The 12,529-nt window shown below is 33.2% G+C and overlaps 1 long non-coding RNA gene across 1 annotated transcript; it reads left to right on the top strand.

Moving 5' to 3' along the window:
* The first annotated feature begins 1,664 nt into the window (after positions 1 to 1,664).
* Positions 1,665 to 3,038, top strand: LOC112000013 (uncharacterized). The gene is made up of 3 exons (XR_002881674.2): positions 1,665 to 2,023; positions 2,539 to 2,637; positions 2,833 to 3,038. It is a non-coding gene; the product is annotated as an uncharacterized LOC112000013 (long non-coding RNA).
* Positions 3,039 to 12,529: the final 9,491 nt, after the last annotated feature.

Genomic DNA, 12,529 nt, shown 5'->3' with positions numbered 1-12,529 from the left:
TGTGTAACCCAATTCTCTCAAATTCACCACACTGGAGAATTCCTATTGATTTGAAGGTCATCATTTAGGCTGTATTTCTACAATCAATGACACAATATCGCTAATTTACTAAACCAAATTGAATAATTAGAGAAGAGATGAGGACGAAAATTGAAATCCCCTATTCAACATTTTTTTAAGGAGAGAGGGAATTTTTGAGTGGGATTTGAAGGGAGCTAACTCCTCCAAAACCCACCTTATTTTTAATTCTCCCAATTTGAGGGATTTTCAAAGAAAATGTTTTATTTTAATAAAATTTAATGTATTTTCCATTTTCTCTTTAACATTTTCAAGTATAAAATTTAATATTAAAAAATTGCACATTTGCCATTTTCTTATTAATTATAGTATAAATTTATAATCTCCCCTCATTTTGAATTTACAACCAAACAAAAAAAATGGGTCTTTAGGAGGCACCTGAACAAAGGAGAGGGATATTTACACTAATATCTATTTCTCCCATTTCCTGTCCCTCAGTCCCTCCCCCTCTTATCTCCTCCCCTTCCAAACTTTCAAATTTAATCTCTTACTTTTTTATTGAGAAAGGAATCATATATATGAAGGGTAGATAAAATATTTTGTTTGGTTTATTAGAATAATATAAGAGAAAGGCTCAGTAACGGATTCATGACCCCAAAATTTTGGTTTTATTTCTTTATTATATATATATATATATAATCGAATGAAATTTTTTTTTTGGTTAGAAGAATATTTATATAAATTTTTATAGATATCATTTTTTGCACATATTCAAAGTAAACTAAACAATATTTATATACTAATTAAAGTTTAGGAAGATCACCCAATGATATTCATGAAAATGACAAAAAGGAAATAGAGAAGAAGAATATATGAAAACTAGTTGCTAACCCATGCTATGCACGGGAACTTACCTGTTTGTGAGGTAGACTAAAATTAATTTTATAAAATTTTAAATTGATTAAAAAACTACACCATTTCATTATTTGCTCTTGTATGACTTCAATTTGTGTTATAATTTGATGAAAAAGCCATTACTTGAATGTGTAATGACTTACAAAAAATTTGTCAGACAGTTTCAGATGTTACAGATGTTATTAAGAAATTCAAAAACCTAAAATGAAAACTCTAGGTAGGAGCGAAAATATTAAGAAGCAATTGGAATCTAATATATCTACCAAAACTAAAAGCCCAAAGAGTGATAGAGAAAAACTTGAATGGCCAGTGTTCCAAAGGGAAAAAGAAAGAGAAAAGAAGGTACATACCTGAGAAAAAGGAGATTGGTGTTGAATCAATAATAAAATAAATCAAAAATTCAGATATTTCAAATATTGCCAAAATTAACGCAAATTCAGATTTTAATACTTGAAATTTGACCCGAGATGGAATAGAGGAAATTATGGTACTAGTTTGCATGCCGGTATGAAATATTCCGGCCTCTCCGGCTGGAACGAATGACCGGAACGGAACGGAATCAATAACAATAGGCTTAACTGGCGAAAGTCTAGAGAGTGCAGCTCAATATACTGAATACGCGCGTGGGGAAACCATAAGGGCAAGACAATCAAATGTAGGGTCCTTTACCTAAAAAAAAAAATTTCAATGTAGAGTCTCTCTCTCTCTGTCTAGTATATATATAGAAAGATAACCTACTACCATAACCACAACACCCAAACCTACAAAACTCCACAGCCACAACCACAACCACAATAGCCAATCTACCACCACGGCAACGCTCCACCACCGCAATGAATCTGACCACAATGAAAATCCATGGCAACAACAGCAAACTCACAGTGAAGACACACCCGCCGCCGATCTACTGCTCAACCCACCACGGCAACCCTCCAACCCAAATTGAACCCACAACATCAAATCCACCATGGCAAACCTCCACAACAGCAAACCCACCGCGCCCCAGACCCACTACGACCCAGATTCACAAACCACGACCCCGTCGCCACCAGATCCGAGTGCTTCATCGCACATGACAAGCGCATGAGAGGTTGGTTTTTAACAAACACTGTTTTTTTTTTTTTTTTTTTTTTTTTTTTTTTTTTTTTTTTTTTTTTTTTTTTTCATTTTGCAGAATCTATATTGTGTGGATTTATGGCTTAGGAAAATTTGAACGGTTTGTTATTGTTTTCGTGCAAGTCATGCCCTGTTTTTCTTTTTCTCAAACTTTGTGGATCCCCTTTCTCTTTCTGCTGGCTGGTTTGGGAAAATGTTTGGGGCGTTCACAATCAAATCTTTCATTAGAAACAAGTGATATATATAGATATATATATTTATAATCTCTCATCAAGATTTACTGTGAGTGACTCTTAAGGCCTAATTGAGAGAGAGGGGAATGAGATGGGAAAAATGCAAATAATAATTCTTAATTGAACCAAAACTCAGCTTCCTCTACTCCTTTGGAGGGTGAGAATGAATATATATACCTGAATATATCTTTTTAACAATTTTTACTTTGGTTGGTTTCAGTATTTCGTACAATTAATTTTCTCTTGGTTACTACAGGGAACAAATGTCGTTGCTTAATTCAGACGTTAAACTTGCTGCTCAAATAGTTCTTGACCTCATCGTTCCCATCGTCTCACTCCTTCTCGAACTTCCCAGGTTTTTAACTAACAACATTGCTATGTTAATACCTACTATGTGAGTTTTACTTTTACATAACTTGGAGCTTCCAATATAAATAAGTTGAAACGGAGTGTGCACTGCTTCGTGCTCTGTTTTTATTGGTTTGTTTGAATTGCGTAGTTCGAATTGTCCGTGTTATGAGGTTTGCATTTTCTTTTTTTCATTTTGCAGAATCTATATGGTGCGGATCTATTGTGGTTTGTAATGTTGTATGAGGTTTGCATTTTCTAGTCCAATACTTGTTGAGGGCTTAGGAAAATTTGAACTGTTCGTTTTTGTCATTGTTTTCGTGCAAGTCATGCCCTGTTTTTCTTTTTTCTCCAAACTTGTGAGGTTTATGAATAATAGTGTGGATCCAGGCCTCTCTCTTTCTGCTAGTTGGTTTGGGAAAATGTTTTGGGCCTCCACAACCAAATCTTCCCTTTTGGGCTCATAAACAAAAAGATTTTTAAAATTAGAAACAAGTGATATATATATATATATATAATCTCTAATAATTAAATTTTGTTAGGTAAACTATCACTGTTTTACCTAACAAAATTGAATTATTAGAGATTATATAGGATTTCTCATCAAAATTTACTGTGACTCTTAAGGCCTAATTGAGAGAGGGGAATGAGGTGGGAAAAATGCAAATAATCATTCTCAATTGAACCAAAACCCAGCTTCCTCTACTCCTCCAAGAACCAAAACTCAGCTTCCTCTACTCCTCCAAATGGGTGAGAATGAATATATATACCTGAATATATCTTTTTAACAATTTTTACTTTTGTTGGTTCACCTAGGGAAGCTGGGTTAATATATGGTTGTGACATTAATACATTGATGTGGTAATTTTGAATATTAGCCTATCTTGAACGCAAATCCAGTATGTTTGTATCATAATATATGTTACTGATTTAATTTTTGCATCATAATTAGCTTTGTTTTTTCGAGAGAATCAAATTTAGCATAGGTAGAACTTCTATCTATCTTAAAAAAAAATTGGGTTATATATATATATATATCCTTTTATTTTTATTTTTTGTTTTGTTTTGAGAGAATTAAATTAGCTTGGTAATGTTAGGTGTGTGTGTGTATATATATCTTTATAAAAATTAGCGTGTATTATATCTTTTTCTTTTCTTTTCTTTTTAGAGAATTAAATTTAGCATGGACAGGTTGGTGATATATATATATATATATATATGTAACTGGTGAGTAAGCAATTTTATTTCAAACGGGACCGGTGTTGTTAAAAGCGTGTTTAGGGTCTGTTTGAGATCCGTTTATTTTGTTGAAACTGAAAACTTTTTGCTTAGAGCATCCCTTTTTGATGTCAATACATCTTAATACTTATCCAAAAAGAAAAGAAAGAAGAAGTATGTTTTGTTGAGAACAAGCTGGAGCACCACTACCTACAAAGGGGATGTAAAAGGGAGCACCCAAAGGGGTACTAGCGAAGAAAAATTGTGGGTTGAGGTAGAGATTGGTGAGTCCAGCCCATGACAGGAGTGGTTTTGGAAGCCCACATTGGCTAGAGGAACAATAAGAAGGTGCACTACTTACATTGTAAGAGTTAGTCCCATGTTAAAAAGAGAAGTAGTAAGGAGATGTGACATCCCTTATAAAAGGAGTGATAGAGTAGCTTTATTACATGTGTGAATTAAGAGCAAAGCTTTGTCTTGTGAGAGAGTAGAGGCTAGCTTTGCCTAGTGTGGGAGCACCTTTCGTTGAATTGAGTTAGTTTACGTTGAATTGAGTTAATTTATTGTTGAGAGTTTATTGTGAGAGTTTGAGTGTTGTCATTGCTATTATTGATAATGATTTTTTGTTGGTGTTGATTGTGGAGTTAGGTTTGGAGTTAGCCTAATCACGTTAATTTTTGTGTCTTGTGGTGCTTGTTATTTTTTTTTTATTTTGATTGTATTTTCACAACAAGCTTATAGTTAAGCTAACTGTATTTTTTTTGCTTTAGAGCATTCCCATTAAGGATCCTAAAAGTGGTATATGCTAAATTTTAGCATCAAAACCCACAAAAAGCCACTCCATCAAAGATTTCAAATGGCAAAATTTTTGATGTGGCAAAATTTTTGATGTTTAGTATATTGTAAAATGAGGCGTTAAAATTGTAAAAATAGTGTTTTGAGATCGGAAATGCAAAATTTTTTTACAATTGTTGATGGGAATGCTCTTAAAGCTTTTCCATTCAGTCATATCAGTGCTATTTGATTCTTACCACTAACACTTTGTTAGGTCGGGCATTAGATATAGCTGTGGTTTTGATCTTGGTAATCTATGATCAGGTGTTAGAGTTAATATCATTTTTGTCAAAGGGGTTCTCTTTTTGTCACCTCTAATATAAATTATTTGATTTGTAGGTACTTTTTATGGGGTGTTTTGCATGTTCATTTTTAAAAATCTCTTATGCTTTATTTAATTCCAAAAGGAACTGTACATCACCCACTAGCTTCTGTGTGTGATAGTGCATCTTATTATTAGTTCAGGCTTTTGTTTAGTGCATAGGATTCCTAAATGGGACACTGGACTGACGCGTGACTATTTTAAAAAACGTGGTGTGCACCATTCCCGGCGCTTCACCTTTTTCTGGGACCACTTTTTATCCGGTTCAACCTGTTAAACTAGTCGGCCCGGTTTCTAGAAACATTGACTGTGCCGTCATCTCTGAAGTACAAAAGCATTCAATGGATCTTATTGCTATTGCTAAAATCTACGGCACTACTTTTTGGAGTGTCACATGTTCATTCTCATAGATCTTATTGCTTTATTTGAATTTTTAGAGAATCTCTTATCTGTTATATTTAATTTCAAAAGGAACTATAAATAACTGATATAATTATTACACGAAATTTGGCTTTGTTATTTTGGGAGAATTAAAAATAGCTTTGACTAGTTTTTTTTTTTAATAAATATATTCGTGGTTTGAACCTTATTTTTTCCTTTCATGCCATCTGTCGATAAAAAAAATTATGAACTTATTGTAAATCGTACAACAGATTCTTCACAAAGTAGCCTTTGAATTTGCATTACTTTAACCTGTTCACATCTTTTCTTGGAGTGGTGTCAGGGGCGTAGAAAAATGTATCTAGGTGTTCACATCTATTCAGTTATAGCATGATTGACGGTAAATTATGATTCAAAATTGTTGGCGCCTACAATCTTTAGGCACGTGAAGCTTTTTACTTGTTTGACAAATTGTTTTGAAATTATTGTGCATAACAAATTTTATAGAACACAGTGTTTTCTCATCATTTTTTTTTCCTAATATTTCAAAATTGTAGGCCCCTACAAATTGTTTTAATGGTGTTAATTTGATTTTTAATCTTTAATGTTCTATAATAAATAAAAAATGTTCACCTAAAATTTAAGTTAGTGTAGTCAAAGGCATTCTGAGCGAGTGCTCAAGCAAGGTGAGGCAGCACAAAAGCGCCTCTAGGTCACTGAGGGAGGTGCCTTCAGTGAGACGCTCGCCTATAACGACTAGGCGCTGGCTTTGAACTGTTTTCCCAGGCGCTAGGTGAGAGCCTTGGCTGCCTCCATCACTTTCCCCTTTTTTGTTATTGAACTTTGAAGGCTCAGGTTTCGACTTTCGATAAAAATAAAATGATATATATGGCTGTTTTGTAACTCACTTATCTCTTTTAGTTACGTGGTGGGCCTGTGGGGGTATGACTTGGCACCCACTAACCTTTAAAAAAAGGCACAGTAGATTTCAGCCGAGCGGATTTTATGAATGAAAAATAAGCTTAAAATTTGTTTTTAGTAATCTTATAAATGAAAAGCACTTTAAAGTAAAATAGAATTATTTTTTAACATAAATTTAAAAATGGCACATTCCCAAGTAATTATAGCAATTTTACTTTTTTGCAAAAGATTGTTTTGGATGCTTGTACTAATGAAAATAGAAAGCTTAAGAAAATCTTGACTCAGAATGTTTAATATATATATATATATATAAGACATCTTCTTAGTTACATAGAAAAAACAAATTCAAACGAATTTATCCCATTTTGCTTTTAGAAAAATTGGCCAAATTAAATTATTTTTAATGTTGTAATAAGAATCGGTTTTTAGCAAGTAGAATATTGGTCATTTAAGAATAGTAATACTCGTCTTACTAGTCTCATGGTTCTCATCGTGTTTGCTTATTAGGTTTTTTATTTTATTTTAAATGTCATAATTTTCATTTATTATAATTTGAGGTTTTTGCGCTTGTGCATTAGTGAATCACTGAAATAGCCAAGCTCAAGAAAAAAAAGATGAACATACATCCACATATGAAACGAATTAATGATTTCATTGGCTATTTTGGTGTGCGCACCGTAGCATTATTTTATTTTGTGTCCAGTTTTTCTTGGATAATTTTAATGGAGGATTGGTTGCAAGTATGGCTTAGATTTTGTTGAATTTTTTGTATTATGATGAATCTATTTGAAAATTAATGCTGTTCTTTTTCTGTTATACTCCTAGAAAGTTGATTCTCAAAAAATAAAAGAAAAATAAAGTCCTAGAAAGTTATGTTATTAATATAATATTTTTTTTCTTCATTGGCATTCATCATATATCTTGCGATTTTGGGGTATTCATTTTATAGGTTTTGGGGTATTTAGGTCATTTTAGAGGTTTTAAGGTTTTTTTTTTCCCATTCTGGAGGATTTAGGGCATTTTGGTCATTTTTGCGATTTGGGGGCTATGTTTTTTTAATAATTTTATAGTTTTTGGGGGGTATTTTGGTCAATTTAGAGGTTTTGGGGGTATTTTTGGTTATTTTAGAGTTTTTAGGGCTATTTTGGTCAATCAAGAGGTTTCGGTGTATTTTTTTTGTTTTGCTTTGGTGTTTTGGGGGTATATTGGTCATTCCAATGGTTTCGAGGATATTTTGGTCATTCTAGTGATTTTGGGGGTATTTTAGTTATTTGTAGTGGTTTCAAGGTTACTTTTGTCATTTTAGATGTTTCAAAAGTATTTTGGTTATTTTAGAGGTTTTGATAGTATTTTCGTCATTCTAGTGATTTGGGGATATTTATAGTTATTTTAGAGGTTTTGAGGTATTTTGATCAGTCTAGTGGTTTTGAGAGTACTTTGGTCATTTTAGAGGTTTTAAGGTATTTTTAAAAAAATCGTTTTTGAGGTATCAGGGTATTTTTTTATTTATTATATATATATATATATCATTTTAGCGGTGTTAATTTGAGAGGTTTGGGGTTCTTTTAGTAATTATCTAGGTTTTGGGGCATTTTTGTCATTTCAGAGGTTTTGTGGTGGCATTTTGGTTATTTTAATATTTTTGGTGGTATTGCAGTCATTTTGGCAATTCCAATGGTAGTTTAGTCATTTTAGATGCATCATATCACATGATGAACCAAACTTTCCGAAGAGGCTAAAAACAAATGTTATATGGACAAAATCTCAAAGATGAATGTGGGACAGCTTTATAATATAGACCAAAGAAATTACATGACACGTGTTCTAAGAATGGTGGAGGAAATGTATAACTTCATATATGTTTGGATTCATCGTATGTGCGTTTCACGTTTTGTGTTTTCTCCCTTTTTTTCTTTTTGATTCACGTGTTTCAGCTTTTAGAGACAAAGTGCATTGTTCATGTCTGTTTATTTACTATTAATGCACTGTTTATGCACTGTTCATAGGATTTAAAACCACTTTATTCAGAAAAAAAAAATATTAAAAATGAGTTCCACAACACTATTTACACATTTAAAAATAATTTTGTTACCGTGTTTTTAATTTTATTTGTTTTCAACAAAATAAGCTGTATCGAAATAGACTCTTCGTGTTTTAATTTTTCTGAGAAGTCCTTGTCTCATTGTCTAAAATTTATTATTAGAATTAGGGCTGTCCAGCACTCGCCCGGTCCGATGAATTCGACCGGCCTGAAGATCTCTGACCCGACACAATCGATTCGAGTCTCGGTTTGACTGCCTGAGAAACCGAAGAACTCGACCCGCCCGATGCGAACTTCATTGACAAATATAATGAGATCTTAGACCACTCGATGTGAACATTCATCGACAAATATGATGAGATTTGGGTTCGAGTCTCATGTTCTGGCCAAAAACCGGTAAGACTAAACTCAAAAACTCCGCTGATATAATGAGATCTCAGCGAGATCTCAACAAATATAGCGAGATTTGGGCACAAACTTGAAGGATATGGATGAATATTGGCTAGATCTCGATAGATTCGGCCAGATCTCAACAGATCTGGCTAAATTTCGACCAAAATCTAGCCAGATTTAACCACTTGTAGTGAACTCGAAACTGCCCGATATGCACCCGAAACCAACAAGAGCTGATTCGGCCGATCCGAAGCTCTACACGAGCCGGTTGCGAGTTCTGATTTCTCCCACCCGAGTCTATCGGGTTGAGTTCGGGTTGGGCACAAACCCAACCTAGCCCGACTCGTGGACACTCCTAATTAGAATAAATATCTATTAGTAAAATCACACACCCATTCTTTTATAATTTCAATTTGTCTATTTTAGCTCTTAAAAAGTCTTCTTTTTTTTTTTTTTTTTTAACTAAAAAAAATTTCTAAATACCCAAACAAGATATTAAAAAAAAAAAAAAAAAGACTCAAAATATTCTAACAACGCCGGCTGACACCCAGATTCCACCAAACGGTTCCTACCCAAAACCGAAACTCACGCAGTACAGAAAATGTAACAGACCACCAAAAAAACCCCAAATCGTTCCAAGCAAAGCTAGAGATCAAGGAGATATATCGGGATCTTCGACGACCCACAGATTTGACCGATCTGACAGCCAAGTCTCCAAGCCGGATGGGACTAGCCGCATGGCCCGCATCGACATTGGAAGCCCCCCCGCCCCCAAAAAAAAAACCCAGAATTGAATCACTTTTCTAATTTCACTGATTCTGNGACCGCTTGGCCTTCGTTGGGGCTTTTAGGATTGGCCCTGTTCCTCCTTTTGCAGATGCGAAAAGCCAAGTAGACAGCAACACAAATGCTGATGACGAGTGCCGCAATTTCACTGGTTCTTTTACACAACAAACAAATACCCATATAATTAGCCCGGGAATTTATATTTAAAAAAAAAAAAACATATAAAAAATGAGAGAGCAAGATATATATATATATATATATATATATTGAATTTATCAGAAAGGGCCACGCTTTAATCTAAACTTAAACCACAAAACAAACCCGTGGAATCCAAAGAAAGAGATGTTGGCGTTTATTTTATTTTATTTTATTTTTTGAAAACAAAACTTTTATTCATCAAAAAGAGATTGGAATACAACAGAGAGAGCATTCAGAAACTAAATTAAAAAAACCGTTGGAAGCATAGAATTTACATTTGGTTCTCGCGGGCAGATTCGTTCTCTGCCACCTGTATCATTTCAATTATGGCCTCTGGGCCTTCGTTGGGGCTTTCAGGATCGGCCCTGTTCCTCCCTTTGCACTTGCGAGAAGCTAAATAGACAGCAACAGAAATGCTGATGAGGGGTACCGCTATTTCAGCAATGAGCTTGATATTGTCTTTTAATTGCTGTGCCCTGATCAAGAAAACTTATAAGTATAAAAAAAAGAAAAAAAAAAAGGGGCATAAATTTACAATAATGGGGAAAAAGTTAAGCTATTTACCAATGATCAGATGATGCCATTGTAATTTCTCAGTGGAAGAGCAGAAGAAAGAGTGTATTTTGCTTAGAATTTATGTGGTTTTAGATAATTTATGGCCACAGTGAGTAATAAGGGAGTATATAGGAAACTCTTTCCAATATATATATATATATACAGATGCTACATCTACAACATTTTTATAACAAATTACAGGTGGTTAGTTGTTATTAGTTCAAATTTGAACTTAGCACTAAGATTACTTTTTTGCTCCAATAATAACAATTAGTAATAACTTGCTACCTAGGATTTGTTATAAAAATGTTATGAAAATGTTGTGGACATATCATTTCTCATATATATATATATATAGGAAATTGGGAAAGGTGAAATATGTTTCATAAAATTATACTCACTCTATCCTAGTTTGTTTGTCCTTTATTCTATTTTGGGATGTCCAAAAATATTGTCTTATTTCTAAAAATAAAAGTCATTAATTTACTAATATTCTTATTATACTTTTAATTTATTTTCAAAACTATTTGAAAAGAAGCTAACAAATATTTAAAAAAGAGAAATGGTATGTTCACAATATTTTTACAACATTTTTACAACAAATTCTAAGTGACAGGTTGTTATTATTGGGGCAAAAAAGTAATCTTAGTATTAGTTTCAAATTTGAACCAATAACAACGAACCACTTGTGATTTGTTGTAAAATTGTTGTAGACGTAACATCTCTCTTTAAAAAATCAATCTAATTGGGCACCTTTTTAGTTGCCTTATTGAGAATAACTCTAAAAAAAAAAAATTGATAAATTTTTTTAAGGGTAATTTTGTAAACTTATACATTTTTATAAAGCAGACAAGACAATTAATGATGTTTCCTTAAAAAATTTGACTTTTCAAATAGGACAAACAAATTGGGACGGATGGAGTATCAGCTTAGTTAATTTTTTTGTGTGTAAACTTTTGGGAAAAAAATGCTGGAAATTGTCCATATCAGGATTTGAAGCTGCACTCACTAGGCTGATTATTGGGCCTTGGTCTGGCCTTAAAATCATGACATCATCAAATTTAATTAGCAAGCACTTTTTTCGTTTTTTCGCAATATTTTGCTCATTTTAAATCCGATTTGGGCTCGTAAATTGTCAAACTGAAAGGAATTTTATTGTAGTTTGGTTCCCCAGTTTCTTTTGCTTTTGTCATTTAAAGACTAGTCAAGAATCATGGTGGCTTTGCTTTGTTTTAGGATGTTGAATTTTGCTGTTCAAGAGCTTCTGTACTTTTGGGCAGTATGAAATTTTTTGAGCCAATTTAATCTTTTGGTAAACTAATTGATATGTGCTTCTTGGCTTATACATCGTAACACTCTTCCTTATGTGATCAAACACACGTTTAAATCCTTATCTTATGTTTGGTTGTTTAGAAAAGGTAAACAAAGTTCTAAACTTTGCAGTTTGGATAGTTGGATGAGTAGTACACAAAGGTCAAGATAAGTCGATGAATGTATGAGCAGCTCTGTTTATTATGGGGGTTTTTCGTTTTCATCTTAGGTGAGAGAGAAAGATTTGAACCTTAGACATCTCTCTTGGAAATACCAAGAAATGCCAATTGATATAAAGTTCATTGACCTGTCCATGTCATAGTGTTTAGTGGATAGCAATGAGTGGCTTTATAAGTGTTGTGATATTTGCTTTCGAATTTCGGGTAAAGCCTGTTTAGCTTAGTGAACGTGGCTAATTCTTCTATATGATAGACTGATAAGTATTTTAGAAACTGGTTTTAAATGTTGTTGCTTTGATATGTGATGTGGACATCTAATCCATTAGTGTTGTTTGATGGCAGTGAGACAATTCATTTTAGGGTGACTTGGTGTTGTGGACATAAGGTTATGAGTTTACTACAGAGTTTAATTTTCTTCACAAATATCTATTCACAATCATATCCCTGACCTTGATGTGTTTAATTACTTTCAAATTACAATGATATAATTTGTATGCAAGGAAATCAATGGTGGATCGAAATGTTTCTACAACATTGGTTTGCATCTCTCTCTGGGGTTCTCTTTTAAACTTTCTACAAAAAAAAAAAAAAAAAAAAAAATCTCTTTCTGATTGTCTTACATGGTTTTCTTCAAACTTTAAATTTCTTGTGGGGTTTTGCATTTTACTTGTTGCTCATGTTTTGCAGTGTCGGTGTATTTGCTGTATATTTGCATTATGAATTAGAGACTTATATTTGCAAGACATTTAAAATTTGGCTT

Source organism: Quercus suber, unplaced genomic scaffold (genome assembly GCF_002906115.3).
Source record: "Quercus suber isolate HL8 unplaced genomic scaffold, Cork oak 2.0 scaffold_42, whole genome shotgun sequence".
In the NCBI taxonomy this organism is placed as follows: Eukaryota; Viridiplantae; Streptophyta; class Magnoliopsida; order Fagales; family Fagaceae; genus Quercus; species Quercus suber.
The sequence above is the reverse complement of the archived record's forward strand: the minus strand, read 5'-3'. Positions and strand labels throughout refer to the sequence as shown.